General features: G+C 35.9%; 1 protein-coding gene and 1 pseudogene across 2 annotated transcripts in view; both read right to left on the bottom strand.

Moving 5' to 3' along the window:
* LOC309487106 (serine/threonine-protein kinase pim-2-like) overlaps nt 1-17,445 on the bottom strand; it is an 89,550-nt gene that overhangs the window by 24,298 nt on the left and 47,807 nt on the right. The window lies entirely within an intron of this gene.
* LOC309487075 (NACHT, LRR and PYD domains-containing protein 3-like) lies at nt 639-12,666 on the bottom strand (annotated as a pseudogene). Its single transcript, XR_014211718.1, has 9 exons — nt 12,138-12,666; nt 10,742-10,921; nt 7,142-7,183; nt 6,725-6,898; nt 4,434-6,290; nt 3,987-4,157; nt 3,633-3,794; nt 2,614-2,660; nt 639-2,539 (listed from the first exon to the last, which is right to left on the bottom strand). The product of XR_014211718.1 is annotated as an NACHT, LRR and PYD domains-containing protein 3-like (transcript).

Genomic DNA, 17,445 nt, shown 5'->3' with positions numbered 1-17,445 from the left:
ATCTATTTAAAAGAACGTTGTGTTCAATAGTATCAAATGCAGCACTAAGATCGAGTAATAATAGAGAGATAAACCCAGACCACTACTGGTTTATGGAAGTTCAAATCCATTGTTTTTTTATAAGCCTATATTACATTATCATATTATTCTGCCATATAAACAGTATAAAATCATAAAATAATTAGATAGAATAATTAAATTATTGTTGTTGTTACATTTAATTTATTGCCACACTTTAATATGTGATTTATATGATCAGAAAACTAAACACATTTAGCATTGTCAGGCTTTTATTTGGTTAAAACAATGGAGCTGCGCACTTGGGTTTATGCCTGCTGTAAATTTTACCTGCCATAAGATGGCACTGTTTTTGACACTCTTTATCCTTCGAATCTTTCCCCGAAACAATCAGAGGAAAGCTTCAAAGATTTAAGAGGCTTCATTTCTCCATCCCTACTCCATAGTTTTATGCCTTTTTGTAAATGTTTCAATTAAGCGAAGCTGCTTTAGAGGGCGTTTTTCTCATTTTGAGCCTGGTTTTAAAGATAAACTATCTCTAATGTCATTTTTTGTGTGTACAAAAAGGGGCAAAACCAAACTAGTGTAGGAAACTCTGAAGTGAAGACCAGGAGACTCGGTTGTATCCTCAGCAGAATTCTTTATTGAGAACACGAGCTGTCGGTAGCCGCAGTCATCAAGTCTGACTAAGGAAACTTTACATGGTAGGCATTTAGTGGGCAGTCCTTAAAGATGCTGACAGTCCTTAAAAGTGTTTGATCTTACACACCCTTAGAGGTGACCACTAAAACAAATAATTTAAAGACAATACAGGGAATTACACCTGACTGTTTAAATAGGCAGCTGACTTACATTACTTATCTTCTAACTTGGTTAGAAGAGAAAAACACAAATGGTTAATTGTAATTACAGTGTCTATTAAAATTATATCCCCACACTAGCCAATCAGATTTCTTTTCACCCATCCCCTGCCCATGCACTCACATGCACTCATTCGACTTTACAACACATCTTTATTTATTTTCACTTTCTCTTGTTTTCACAATGTCATGAGTGTACACAGATAGATTAATAATCATTTGAAAAATGATGTAAAAAATTTATAAAAACACCATTAATTAGCGCCCTCTCATGGTACGCACAGTGCGTACAGCCGTAGAGTATAACAGGGTTGGTGAGATCTCATGTAGTAGGTGGGACAGCGATCAGTTCTAAGGGACAGGTTGTAGGAAGACTGGCACAGAGAACTTTGGAGACACCGTTATCCATGAGGGGAGAGAGGGAAGAGAAGAGTGGAAAGTGTATGAGGGAGGTTGGCTGTGGGTGAGTGCTGTAACAGCTGTAACGGTGGAGGATGATAGAGTAGAGAGAATGATGTGAATAGTTTCCCAGTGTCTCAGGAGCTGATTTTGTTCTGGTAGTAAGAGACCTTGGCAACAGAAACACTAGAGGAGAAAGGGGACAGGAGAGATTGATACTTGCTCAGGTCAGTTTGGTCTTTTGTCTTGAGCTATTTCATCTCAGCAGCTCTGACTTTGGCTCTAATGTTGTGAAGAGTGTATCTGTGAACGAGGGGCTGGAAGGTGTTGCACATACTGGACTGGAGATGAGAGGACATATATTATCAAGGCAGAGCAAGGTTTGATCTTGCAGGGTTTGTTTTCTTGTGAGGTCGAACGAGGCCAGAAGAGCTAGAAAATTGGTTGCTAAGAACAGTTTCCTGTGAGCGAGAAACAAAATTTTCCTCCAGGTGGTGCTTAGAAACTCAGAAATACAAACCTACTTTTAGCCGCATTCAAATGTCTTTATAGAAACACAAGAGAAGTCTATGGTGTGTCTCATTTTGACAAGTCAACATGTGTGCGTTTCTATATACACACACCGAAATTATGATTAGAAAAGAGAAAGAGTTTACAGCAGTGTGAGATAATGCGAGTGTTTTTCTTTCACTCAACTGTGTCTCAGTTGTTTCTCACAGAAAGCTGTTTAATCTCACACAGAGACACTGAACTACCAGAATAAACCCCAAATCCAGCATAGAGGGGTTCAGTGAATGTGCTGTTAAAACTGTGTAAGTGCAAGAGTGTGTGTGTGTCAGAGACGCTGTAGAAGGACAGAGTGCCGGCTGACCAGTTCAGATACACTCCTACTCTGTTAGAATGACGTGAAGGGACAGATATTACTGTGATCTTATCATTGTGTTTGACAGAGAAACCATCAGAAAAACAGTTCAGACTCCAGGACTTTTCATTGTATCCAAACACACAGCCATTAGTCAAACCTTTCCTGTTGATTCCTTTATATGTCACTGATACATAAACCTCCCTACCGCTCCATTCAGCCTCCCAGTAACAGCGTCCAGACAGACCCTCTCTACACAGAACCTGATTACACTCATTAAATCTCTCTGGATGATCAGGATACGACTGCTTCTCTTCCACATGTGTCACTTTCCTGTTCCTCTCAGACAGAGCGAGATGAGTGTTTACAGTGTTTAAATCCAGTGTGAGATCACATGCATCTGAAAACAAGGAGAGATTATAACATTTATAATACAAAACCCCCCAGAAATTAAGGTGTGTGTGTGTGTGTTACATTTCTGTTGTCCTGGTGTAATCCAGAACTGTCCTCCATGATCCACACTATAAAAAAACAGGAGAATGAAGATTTTAATCACTAAATACTCATGTTACATTTTATTATAAATAAATATAAAATTAAATTAAAAATTAAAATTAAATTAAAAATTAAAAACGTTAAAACTAAAGATTTTGGTTTAAAATAAACATGTGAATGATGACTTTTAGCCAAAGGCTTCACCTTTACATTCACTGATCATTTGTGTCTACATCCTTTAATTTCATTTGTGCAAGAGTTTTAATCAATAACTGATATTCATCTACTAACTGCAGAAATGTCTTCCTGTTGAGCTGATCTGCTTTATTCAGTATCATGAGGTCAAACATCATTTCTTTTGATTTAGAAAGTGATCTCTGAATCTGTATCTTGGATCTGTTCAGAATAGCAGCAACCTTTGAATTTATGTTTTGGGATCAGAGACTTAAGTCTATTTATCAGACTCTGTTATTATGGGTCACAAGCAGCTGTTGAGCTGAATCAAGATCTGTTTCAGTCACAGAGTTCAAGACACGTCCTTACTTTCCTGTGCAGTATGTATGTGTATATGTGTGTATCCAAGAATGAGTTTTCAGTGACGTTATAGACCATTTGTAGCCCGGTCCCCTTTCAGCACTGCGCTCATTGTGTTCGGTCTTCTGGTTTGTATTTTCACAGCATGAAGGTAAGATCTTACTGATTAATGAATGAAATGTTAATTTTAAAATCTTCCCGTTCTACTGACATTTGTTATGACATCTGCTTCAAACATTACAATGCTCATGATGACTTTAGTTAACTCTACAATAAGTAAATCCACTTCACCAGCTAATTACTCTTCGACAGCGAGGCCATAGAAATATACAGAGCTACTTCTAAAACGGAAGTTCAAAGACAACATTTTAAAGATGTTTGCGTGCTTGTTTCTCTGGCACATAAGATCTATAGCACACACATGTCCAATCACAGGACGGGATGATTGGAAGAATTAAACATACTTGAGTTTATCCAGTCTATAGTTTGGATCAGAGAGCAGCTTGACCAATGATTGTCCTGGTTGATTGTAGCTCAGATCCAGCTCTCTCAGGTGTGAAGGGTTTGAACTCAGAGATGAAGCCAGAAAACAACAGCCTTCCTCTGTCACCATACAGCCAGATAATCTACACATACACACACACACACACACACACACACACACACACACACACACACACACACACACACACACACACACACACACACACACACACACACACACACACACACACACACACACACACACACATTTTCTGGCACTGGAGATCATCTAAAACTGATTCACACACAGGAGTGGTCAGAACTGTTTTTCTTACCTCAGTGTGTTAAGTTGACAATGTGGACTCTTCAGTCCTTCAGAGAGCAGCTTCACTCCTGAATCATGCAGGTCATTGTTACTTAGGTCCAGTTCTCTCAGTGAGTTTGATGATTGTAGAGATGAAGACAAACTTTCTCAGCACTGATCAGTGAGATTACAGTCAGCAAGACTATAAACCAGAAATAAAAATGGTTCAATAAAGAGGAGATGGTTGTTTAAAATATCTGTTTTCTGTTCAAATCTTTCCGCTGCGTGAAAAGCACCCAAGGCCTGTAATGGATTGCAACACTGATTTTCAAAGTACAAGGTATGAAAAATATTTTCTTTAAAAAAAAAATCAAAACAAGAGAGAGGTGAGAAATATGATTTGACAGAGGAATTGTACTGTATTATTACAAAACAGACACATTCAGTTTAATCTCCAATCACATAAATTAATACTCACAGAGCTTTTCTGAAGTTCAGCACAGCTGGTATCAGTCTCCTTCTACCCTCATCTGATGTGTTGTATTTCTTCAGATCAAATTCATCCAGCACCTGCTCTGATATCTGAAGCACGTAGGCTAATGTGGAGCAGTGAGACGGAGAGAGTCGATTCACTGAGTTATTTTCTGACTTCAGAAACTGCAGAATCTCTCTGTACAGAGTCTGATCCTTCATTTCCAGCAGACAGAGGAACATATTGATGCTTCTGTCTGCTGAGAGACAATCACCATCCTTAATTTTGTCATTAATGTAATGTGTGATTTTCATGATGGTCTCCGATTTGTTCACGGTGTGTGTCAGAAGATCCTCTAAGAGTCTCTGATTGGACTCCAATGAGATGCCCAGCAAGAATCGCAGGAAAATATCCAGGTGTCCATTTTCACTCTGTAAGGATTCAGAAACTGCTGCTTTTAATAACTCATACAAAGAGTTTATCCGACTGTAGCGCTGATATCTTTTCTTCAGAAACAACTGCAGTGATTTCTTATTCTTGAAAAAATGGCAGTAAAACAGATATAAAGCAGCTAGAAACTCCTGAAAGCTCAGATGAATGAAGCTGTAGACTTTCCTCTGATGAATCACAGATTCCTCCTTAAAGATCTCAGTGCAAATCCCAGAATACACTGAGGCATCAGTGACATCTATGCCACTCTCAATCAGGTCCTCCTCATAGAATATCACATTGCCTTTCATCAGCTGTTTGAACGCCAGTTCAGCAAGTTTCATAATCACGTCTGTATTGGACTTCAGGAGCTTCTCTGGATTTCTCTCATCGTACTTCTGATTCCTCATGTTGATCTGAGTCAGCAGAAAGTGGATGTACATTTCAGTCAGAGTTTGAGGGATTTCTGCACTGTCATCTTGTTTCAGGAGGTTTTGAAGCACAGTGGCAGAGATCCAGCAGAAGACGGGTATGTGACACATGATGTGGAGGCTTCTTGACCTTCTAATGTGTGAGATGATTCTGCTGGCTTGATGCTCGTCACTGATTCTCTTCCTGAAATATTCCTCCTTCTGAGGGTCATTGAATCCCTGAATTTCTGTCAGAAGGTTGATGTATTTTGAGGGGATCAGATTTGCTGCTGCTGGTCTGGAGGTGGTCCAGATGAGAGCAGAGGGAAGCAGCTCTCCTCTGATGAGGTTTGACATCAACACACCCACTGATGAAGACTCATTCACATCACAAACTTTCTTGTCATCTGTGAAAATCAGTGTCATGCTGCTTTCATCCAGACCATCAAAGATAAACACAACTTTACACTCCTCATAAATCTTTGAGTCTAGATCTTGAAGTTCAGGATGAAAGTCCAGCAGAAGTTTGTGAAGACTGTACTGGTGATCTTTAATCAAGTTCAGCTCTCGAAATGGAAGCACAAACATGAAATCTACATCTTGATTGGCTTTTCCCTCAGTCCAGTCCAGAATGAACTTCTGCACAGAGACAGTTTTTCCAATTCCAGCGATGCCTTTAGTAAGAACAGTCTTGATTTTGTCTTTCTCCCAACATCCTGGTTGATGTAAGGGGTTAAAGATGTCATTGCAGAATATTGCAGTGCCTTGTGTTCTAGCTGTTTTCTCCATCTGTAAAACCTCATGTTCTTCATTCACCCCTTCACTCTCTCCCTCTATGATGTAGAGCTGTGTGTAGATCCTGTTCAGGAGGGTTTGATTCTCTTGTAGTTTTGTTACCTCAAATAATCTCTCATACTTGTTCTTCATGCTGGCTTTGTGTCGTTCTTTGACCCTCTGCCTGATGAAGGCCTGACAGTCAGAGTCAGTGCAGCTCACTGATCTGATCACATCATCTCTCATTACTCTTCAGAAACAGAGAGATCAAATGAGACAGAAACAACAACATATGTTTTCAGCACACCAAACTCTAAGATATAATTTGATCCTACACTCATACACACAGGGTTTTAAAAAATTAACAACCGCCATCCCGCATAATATGGGTGAAAATCCACAGTGGCAGGTAATGCATATCAACACACTAGCCAATTTGGTTGGTTATGATTCTATCATTTTTTCCATGGCATTGCTTTCAGAACTCTTCCCTAAAAGGAGCCTGAAACATTAGCAAAACAAAGCGTAAGGGCCGCACACAGAGAGTCTTTAAAATTCAAACACATTTGTTTTCTTTGACCGTACTCACTAATTGAAGATTCACATTTTTTTTAATTCAAAATTCAAAATCTTGATGTCTTCTTGAAATGTCTCACTCAAGCAGTGAAATCACATTGTACTCACTCAGGGCCAGAGGTCACTGCTACATTACTGAGATGAAGGGGAAGATTCATGGAATCGTCACTCTTCATAGACACACAGCTGGGTTCTGGAGAAGCTGCTCTGTGTGTGTAAACATCTTCCTCCTCCTCCTCCTCCTCCTCCCTCTTCTCATTGAGACTCATTTTACAGGCAGTACTACTGAAACAGAGAATTGAAATGTACAACAATTTACAACATTATAGATACAAAACTAAACATTCAATAAAAATATTAATGACTTCAGTATGCTTTATCAGTTTCAGCATGACTGTGAATTCTTTGCTAAATACACTAATCTACAGAAAACTAAAATTATTAACAGAAACTATGATTTTCACTTGGTAAATTATAGTTTCTGTTAATCATTTTAGTTTTAATGCGTTTGTCAGTTCAACTCACTGTTCAAAGGCATTGCTTTCAGAACCCTTCCCTAAAATGAGCCTGAAACATTAGCAAAACAAAGCGTAATGAGGGTCATACACAGAGAGTCTTTAAAATTCAAACACGTTTGTTTGTTAAAAATCATGCCATGCCACAATGTCACTCACATAGTTTTCCTTTAAAATACAAAGATTTGGCACAAATATATGTACTGTAAGTACTGACTTCACCCTATATGGATATTGTGTATTGTGCGATTTTCAATAACAGGTTTGTTTTAGTGGCTTGAATAAATATGTTTCATCCTTTCTATTTCCATTTGTGCAGGTTTTTCAAATACCGTGATTCAAACTTATTGACACCACTTTGAAAATTCTTTAAGTGAACATTTGCCTGTATGGTGATTAGATTCAGTGTTTTGGACTGCTGCCTTGAACTTGAGAATGGTGCTTATACATCTTGTAGAAATAAATATACTTATTACATTAGATCATTAAAAAAGAAATATTTCTGTGAAAAATGATACTAAAACCACATGGAAAGTTATAAATCAGTTGCTGCATAGAGATAAGACTCATTCAGAATTACCTTCAGTTTTTTATGAAGGTGATAATTCTTTTAATAACTCATTTGATATAGCTCAAAATTTTTATAATTTTTTTGTTAACATTGGACATGAATTAGCCAGTAAAGTTCCTGCTTGTAATGGTAATCCACTAGATTTTATTATAAGGAATTATCCTCCTATTTCTTTTTTTCACCCTCCAGATGTTCAAGAAATAAGTGATATTATTGATGAATTGAAAACATCTTCAACCGGTCATGATAACATTTCTTCATTCCTTGTCAAACAGATCAAGCAGTTTATTTTCAAGCCACTGGTTTTCATTTTTTCACTTTCTCTGAAAACAGGAGTTGTGCCAGAGGATTTAAAAGTTGCCAAAGTTATTCCTCTGTTTAAAACAGATGACCCTTGTTGTTTCAATAATTATAGACCCATATCCATATTGCCTTGTTTTTCAAAAATATTAGAAAAAGTTATATATAAAAGGATCTTATTCCATCTTGATTCTAATTTAATTCTTTATAAACATCAGTATGGCTTTAGGAAAAGTCATTCCACATCTATGGCCTTGCTTCATTTGATTGACAAAGTTTCCTCTGCATTAGAAAATAATGAATTTACCTGTAGTATATTTGTTGACTTCTCAAAAGCTTTTGATACAGTCAACCATCATATTCTATTGAAAAAATTGCAAAAATATGGTTTTCATGATGTTACGTTTGAATGGTTAAAAAACTATATTTCAAACAGACAACAGTTTGTTTGTATTAATGGATGCTACTCCAACAAAGTCAGACTACTTTGTGGAGTCCCACAGGGGTCTATTCTTGGACCATTATTATTTCTTATTTATATTAATGATTTATCAAATGTGTCAAATATTCTTTTTCCAATAATGTTTGCAGATGACACAACTTTAGTTTATTCTCATTAAAATTTTAATTTTCTGATTAAAAATGTAAATACTGGTTTAACTGCATATGCTACATGGTTCAGATTAAATAAGTTATCGTTGAATACAAAAAAATCTAATTATATCATTTTTTTGTGGAAAAAAATAATATTCTAAGGACCTCTCAAAAGTCAAAATGGAGACTGTGGAGATATCCCAAGTTTCAACAACAAGGTTCCTCGGAATTTTTGTTGATGAGAACTTGAATTGGAAGACACAAATTGACTGGGTTAGCAAGAAAATAAATCTATTGGTATAATTAGGAGGATTAGCAATCTTATTACTACAAATTGTCTTCTTACACTCTATTACAGTTTAATTGATCCATATCTTTTATATTGTAATATAGTTTGGGCAAGCACTTTTCCTTCTACACTTCATAGAATTTTGGTTCTTCAGAAACGTTTTGTCAGGATTGCAACCCGATCTGAGTCACATTCTTCATCTGTGCCTCTATTTCAGAATCTTCAGATACTTACTGTGTATGATATTAATATCACTCAAATATGTGTTTTTATTTATAAGGTATATTCTAATTATGAAAATTTCCCAGAACATTTTAAGACTTATTTTAAATTTAACTCACAGGTTCACTCTTATTCAACTCGTCAATCCTTAGATCTTCATTTTCCAAAGTTTCTTACGTGCAGAGGTCAATTTACTATCAGATTTAGGGGTACCAAATTATGGAACACTTTTTCCCACTTAGCGATAAACTCCTCCTCATTAAAATGTTACAAAAGATATTTAAAAGCCCATTTAACTGCTGTTCTAAATTTTTTATATAGAAATTATTTTATTTTTATGTTTTGATCATATTTTTTGTTTATTATTTTTATTACTGTAATTGTCATTAAAATTTGTTGATGTTATGTGTATGTATACATGTATGTGCATGTGTGTTTTGTGTGTGTGTTATGGATATATGTATTTCACTAGTTTGTTGTTACTTTTATGTAGTGTAATGTTTTTGTTTTTTATGTTTTTTGTTTTGATTTTATTGTAATTATGTCTATAGGTGGAGGCGTTAAATAAGCCCAGTTGGGTTTTTTTGCCTCTTCCTGCACATCATTAAATTGATAATATTTGTCTTATTTTGTTTATATATTTTATGTTTTGTTATTATTATTATAGTTTTTTTTTTCTTCTGTGCAAATATAAATAAATAAATAAAATAAATGCAAGTGTGCGTTAAGCCTGCCTGTGAGATGTCCGAGGCGTGGCACGGCACTACCCGCCTGGAGTGCTCTGCCGGAGCCTTAGGAGACACACATTTTTCAGTCCATTCTCATAAATGCTGCATGTCCAAGACTTTCTTGCAAAAAGCACTGTGGCTAGTAGGGCAAGGCCAAGAGCTATGGGAAATGGAGCGAGGCCAGTTGCGTGACTGAGCATCACCTGTGCGCCACACCTGACAGGAGTCTCTCATAAAATTACATATTATGTTGAAAGTTCACCGGTTCCCACCTCCTTACAACCTCGTTAAAAGCACCCTAGCGATAATAAGATAATTTTGTTTTTATTTCTAGTTTATTTTATTTGAATGGTATTTATGCCATTTATGTGAACAAGTTATTGTAATATCATAATCATGCAGGAATGCAACTTTAATCAAGTCATAAATTGTAACATAAATCATTCAAGAATGAATAACAATTTTTTTTTTTTTATGTGTTTTGATGTGAAATCCATTTTGATTGTTTAGACTGAGAAGCATTAACAACAATCAGATTTTAATTCAAGATTTCAAAGGTGTCTTAGATTAGGTTTGTGACAATAGGATTGCATGTGTTTTTTTTATGCAATAAAGAAAGGTTTTTTTGTGTGTATGTCTTTTTTCTTTTTTTCTTGCTGCATGTCTGAACAACATTTTTTTTTTTTCTTTGCTTCGGCCACCTTTGACTTGTCACTGGGAGCTCAACATGCATTTTTCTTGGAGGGATTTTGAATTTATATTTTGAAAAGCACTACATTATAAAACTGATAAGACTGTCTTTAACAAATTCTAATTAAAGATTCTCAATTTTTTTAATTCAAAATTCAAGATCTTGATGTCTTTTTGAAATGTCTCTCTCAAGCAGTGAAATCACATTGTACTCACTCAGGATCAGAAGTCACTGCTCCATCATTGAGTTCAGGGGGATTACCCATTGATCTGTCACTCTTCATAGACACACAGCTGGGTTCTGGAGATGCTGCTTTGTGTGTGTGAACATCTTCCTCCTCCTCTTCCTCCTCCTCCTCCCTCTTCTCATAGAGACTCATTTTACATGCAGTTCTACTGAAACAGAGAATTGAAATATACAACAATTTACAACATTATAGATACAATACTAAACATTCAATAAAAATATGTATGCCTTCAGTATGCTTTACCAGTTTCAGCATGATCGTGAATTCTTCTCTAATCTGCAGAATACTAAAATTATTAACAGAAACTATCATTCATTTACTGAATCTCACTGTTCAAAGGTTTAAGAAACTGCTAATCAAGGAATCCTGAGTGTATGATTCTATTTATGACTACACAAATAAAAAAGCCAGCAGTCAAAAAACTAACTACAGAGAATAAAACATCAAAACAGACTGACATTGCAGTAGATGGTGAAGGATATTTACTCATGCAATTGGATATTAAAGGGGTCATGAACTGAGAAATCAAATTTTGACATATAAGAGGTCATCATACTATAAAAATATCCTGTAAGCTTCAGAACTGAAAACTTCATTGTTAGTCCAAAAACAGCTTTTACTGCAACCAAGCCCAGAGAATGACTCGTTTTGGAATGTGCCTATTTATGACATCATAGATAGGTGAAAGATAGCCTCTGCAGAAGAAGATCAACGTCTACTTCATCATTGCAACTTTGGCCCCTAATTATTTATAGAAAGCGATCAAAGAACGCTCCCTTTACAATCGCTGGAGAAGCTGTCAATCAAATAAGTTCTGGACTCTCACCAAAACTTCCGTTAAAATAAACAAATCTCTTATTTACACTGTGTTTTCACTGTTAGTTATGATGAAAGCATTCGTTAGTGTGCAGAAATCGAGTTGCATGAGGAGATCACTGCATTCATGCACTCAACGTGCCCTATCATACACCTGGCGCACTGCAGCGCCTGGCGCGACGCAAGTGTTTTTTGCTAGTTTCAGCCCGACGGAGTTATCGTTTTCACGTCCTATGCCACATTGTTTAAATAGCAAATGCATTTGCGCCCATTTGTGCGACCATAGGCGTCTGATCTGAAAACGAGGTGTGTTGCTATTTTGAGGCAACTGAAATAGACTGTGCCATTGACCAACTGAAACCTGGTTTAAAGTCAATGGCGCAGTATTTTTTTAGTTATTTAAAGAGCGCGTTAGTAATGTGCGCCTACAAAGTGTGTACATTCTGCTTATTATACACACAGGGAACACAGTAAGCAGCAGCACACAAACTAGCAAAATATAAAAAATAAAAAGATTACAATGTAAAAGATTAATATGGTGTACATACAGATATGGTGGAATCCAGCTTGTCCTGTAGATGGTTTGCTTGCGCTTTAACCTCGCACACGAGCAGATCCATTTGCTCTCTGGAGACGTGCTCAGTCTTTCCACTTGTAAATTCTGCCATGTAAATTGCGAATCCGCCATGGCGCAAGCGCAACTGGCTTTTAAAGGTATTGGGAAATTACACTCTGATTGTTTTTTTGCATGTTACGCCCAAAACACAGCCATTACTCATTAAGAGAATAGGGACAACCCTTTTAGACCATGCGCCGGACACGCCGACCATTTTTCCCATAGTTAAACTAGCAAAAGTGGATTCGGACACACCCTAAGTGCTCTTGCACCGTACGCTTTAGACCATGTGCTTAGATCGTTAAAGTAGGGCCCAACATGTCTGTGATCGGCTACAATGCTCATCCACTGCAACCTTTCATGCCACGATCTGAATATACAGTGCGTGCAGAATTATTAGGCACGTTGATTTTCTGATCATATTTTTTTTTTCAGGCACATTTTACCAATTCCAAACCACATTAATCGTAATAATTACTATTAATTTGTATTGAATCATTTATAAGCGATATATATACTTGTTCATGAAGGCTAGAAATGAAAAATGCCTTGTATTCATGTGTGCAGAATTATTAGGCACGTTTTCTTTTACAGATAAAATAAGCCAAAAAAGAAATTCAACTAAGACTGAAAAGTCAAAAATTATTAAATGCCCATGAGAAGGATGCAATACTAGAAATGGCAGTTAAGGCATGACCATTGGACAGTCTTTTTTGGCATTTTTTCTCTATAAAAGAAAACGTGCCTAATAATTCTGCACACATGAATTAAAGGCGTTTTTCATTTCCAGCCTTCAAGAACAATTATATATCACTTATAAATGATTAAATACAAAATGAATAGTAGTTATTAAGATTAATATGGTTTGGAATTGGCAAAATGTGCCTGGGAATAAAATATGATCAGAAAATCAACGTGCCTAATAATTCTGCACGCACTGTAATGCTATAGATCTAAATATAATGCAATTATCAACACTTTTCACGATTAGTAAACCTTGAGAGCTGTAATAGTAAAAACTTGCTTGAAGTTTTAAGAGCTCCACATGTAATACTAGCCATTTCATCTGCAAAGATGTTAGTCAATCACAGAAGTCTCACAGCAGACATGCCCCTTAAAGGGATGGTTCGGAGTATAATCAACCTAGGGTCCTTTGCACCATGACCTCGAGCCAAACACCCCCCCAGAAGCCTTTTTTCCCTTGGTTGAACATTATTAAAGTTAGAGCTTATTTAGAGAAATCAGCCGGATGGCTTAGTGCAGGCGCTAATGGATCCAAGGATGTATCTTGTAAATTACCCCACTAATAATGCCCAGAATGCACCAAACTTATACAGTAGTAAAAATAGGTTATGTACTCATAAAACGAGGCATTAGAAAGTTTGTAAGTACATCAGGAGTTTATTTAAATAACACTTGCCTGACGGCTCATGCTACTGCTAACCCGGACGTCGAGGTCACTTCAGTGCTTTGGGAAAAGCATGTAAAAGTCCTGGCAGAAAGCGATGCATACGGATGTAGTGTAACAACGCCCAGTTCCAGGAATGCACTAATATTTTGTTGATAGTACCAGCTTGCAACAATTATTGGTTAACACTAAGTTGATAACACTTCTGAAAAGTGTGGGGGTGGGGGGTTCGAGGTCATGGTGCAAAGGACCCTAGGTTGATTTTACTCCGAACCATCCCTTTAAAACAGAGCGTTCAAATCAGAGGCTAAAATCAGGATAGGAAAAATGCCTTTTATTTCTAAATGACAATTTTTATGTAAAAATCATACTACCATTATAAGTGCACCCCAGGAAACATTATGAAACCATAAAACAATGCAGTTCATGACCCCTTTAAATAATGCATGAGAATGAATCCAGAAATGAATTGGTTCAAACCTACCTCGGTCTCAACAGTGAAGAACATCAGACACAAACTTCATTCAGTTCATAAATCCATTCAGTGTCTGGACAGCAGGAATAAACTGATCTGATGTTCTCAAACTGATTCACACTATTCACATTTTCTCTCCTGTTGTTGTTCCCAATCCTCCTGTAACAAAATGGAGTCTGTTGAAATAGTTTCACTTTCGACAGTGTCACATGACCAGTGAGTAGGGGTGTAACAATATTATGTCACAATATATCGCAATACAAAAATGCAACAATATGTATCGTGGATAGTGACAACATTTATTGTGTATAGTTCACCCCCAAAAAATGAGCTGTGTGAGAAAAAAATTCACGTTTTCAGAGTTTTAGTGTCAGTACTACATTAAACTACTGTAAATAAGGGTGCCAGAGGACTGATGTGGAGCCGGTGGGAAGGCAGAGCCCGGTGGAGCCGAATGGGTGGAGGGTGTAGACCGGAAGTCCAGGGTGCAGGCAGAGCCACAACTGACCAAGGCGGAGCTGTAAGGACGATGGCCCCAGGTGGAGCCGAGGGAGGGAGGAGCTAAGGTGGAACCCAAAGAAGATCCACAAAGAGTGTGATTGCACTGAGGAATAGCCAAAGGTATAAAACATACAGGGATAAATGAAGTCTGTCACTAGTAGTGTTTACTCTTCAATATTTTGCCCATGCTTTTATTAAGTTCATTGTGCTGAAACGAAGTAGATATTCTACTAGAATAAGGTGAGTAATAGCCCCTTTCGCATAACGAGACAGTAATGTTTGGTGAAACTACCGTCTTCCACTGTTAATATTTAAGATTTCAGGAAGCAATAGCTAGAATGACATGTTATATATTTTTATATTTATAACAAAACTTATCTAGACTTTCATAATTATTTTTGGATTGCAATACGTTAGGAAAGAGCTTTGCCGCTAGTACAATTACACTATAGTGAAGTTTCTGGCTGAGATTCTACCGGAAATACGTAAGCAGCGTTTGTGCATAGACTCTATTGTCATATAATATATTAAGGACTTAGATAAGATACTTTATGACTTTATATGGAGAGAAAAAATTATATATTTTTTTAAAAAGGAGGTAATATGTACTGTAACACCAAAGAGCAAGGGGTAGTTGAGGTCTAAGATTATAGTACACTTGATGATACCTTCAAAATTAAATGGTTGATGGAGTTTTTGAAGAAAGTCTTTGAAACGTATTTCCTAATGATATATTTAATACTCTTGGAGGCATAGATTTTTTGTTGAAATGCAATTTTTCTGTTGACAAAATTCCTGTTAAATTTTCACAGACAAGCCCTGCTAGCATGGAAATTGGTGTATAAGCAATATAAAACAAATCACTATTCTATCATACTTGGTTAAATGAAGGGATTATATTAGTAAGACAATTTGTTAATGCCAATGAATACTTGTTATCATATTAAAATTTCAATTACCAGTTAAACCAAGAGAGTTTGCTATTGTTCTTGATGCGATTCCAAAGAGTGTGATGTTACTCTTAAAGTCAACATGGATGATCTTTGTGGTAACATTTCATTGATAATGTTAATGTTTTAAAACAAAAATGTAACAATAAGGATATAAGAAATGCTCTTTGTTCTGTCTTTTCCTGCAGCAAGATTCTTTTGGTCTTTTTTTATTTGGTAATATATCTTGGGTCAAAGCACGTAAATTGTGTTAATAACAAAATTAAGGAAGTGTCTTACATAATACTTCAAAGATTTTATCCTGCTAAGCATGTTTTGGAAAGATTTAAGCTTAATATTTCATATACCTGTGAATTTTGTGCACTATATAAAAAAAAACTATTTTTTATCTGTTTTTTTCACTGTATCTACTCAATATTATTTTGGAAAGATTTAGAAACCTTTATTAGTAGAAAACTGAAGTGTTTGATATACATTTTTGTATTTGATGTGCTTTTTTATACTCAGAATGAAATTTTGGAATATAAAGAGCATAGAGTAATAGAGCAATATAAATATACAGTTAGGCTATTTATTTTACATAAAAAGAAGTGGGCTCAATGCAAACCAAAATTTTCACAATTTAAAAATGACTTTAAATTATCTAAATTATTATTGGAACAAACAAATAAGCGCTGAAAACATGTAATGCTTTGAAAGCACTGGATTTTTTTTTTCTATTTTTGTTTATTTATTTATTTCATTTAATTTCATGGCAGCTAATGTTAATGTGATAATGTGAATATGTAATACCTCTTGTTCTCATGGCATTGAATCAAATTTTTTTTTTTGTGGGTCATATTATCATATAAGTGCTACAATGCCAAAAAATAGTCCTAAACACAGATCTGGACATGTTTTAATGGGATCCACCCTACAATGCGTTTTAATATTGCATTAAGTTGCATCTACACATCAATTTGTCTTCTAATTTTTAAACACTAGATGGCACTGTTGCAATTGACAATGACTAAAGTTAGTCAAAACAACGTCAAACCTGCAGTGGTCCATTTTACAGCAGATCAGTTCAGTTGTATTAACTGTCAGAGACTCAAGAGTTGAAACCTATCTTGCTTAATATTGTGCTACTAAAACTGCTGCTATACAGTTCGGAGCCTCAGCTCTGTATTTATCTCAAATTTAGTAAGGTTTTAAATATTTGCTTTAAACAACAAAACTATTTTCTTCAGGGGATCTAAATTCCAACTTTATGCTGAATCAACTGTTCAGTCTTTTCCTTCAAAATCATTTTAATTAGTTGTGTTTGATAAGACGTGTGCTTATTACTATTGTATTGCCCCTACACATTTTTTTTTTAAAGATTATGAGCAACCCCTAACATCCAGCATCAGTTCAGTGATTCTATTGCTAATACAGACCAGTTCTGTTTTGAAGCAATCTATTTAATGTCAATTAAAGCAGTTACTGATTTTATATTTATAAAAAAGACTAAACTTCACAAAGAGAACCTATATGGCCTTATATTAGACCATTTATGCTTTATAAATCAAAGGCATATGAGGAGAGCATACATCTTTCAGTACTATATTAGAAAACCAGTGTGTGAAATCAGGAGTACATATGAAGAGTTCAGATGCAAAAACCTCTAAATGCCATCTGAAATTTTCTTCTAGAATGATCATTTTTATCAAGCTCGTATATTTAATTTCAATAATTTCACTTAAATGGCAATTAATAGGTAATTTTCATTGCCATTTAAGTGAAATTACTGAACTTAAATATACGAGCTTCATAAAAATGATCATTCTAGGAGGAAATTTCAGATGGCATTTAGAGGTTTTTGCATCTGAACTCTTCATATACTGTATCTTTCATTCTCTACCCCTAAAACAAAAAACACTAAAAC

This window comes from Leuciscus leuciscus, assembly GCF_965113295.1.
Source record: "Leuciscus leuciscus genome assembly, chromosome: 22".
Classification (NCBI taxonomy): Eukaryota; Metazoa; Chordata; class Actinopteri; order Cypriniformes; family Leuciscidae; genus Leuciscus; species Leuciscus leuciscus.
This window is presented reverse-complemented; position numbering and strand designations above follow the sequence as displayed.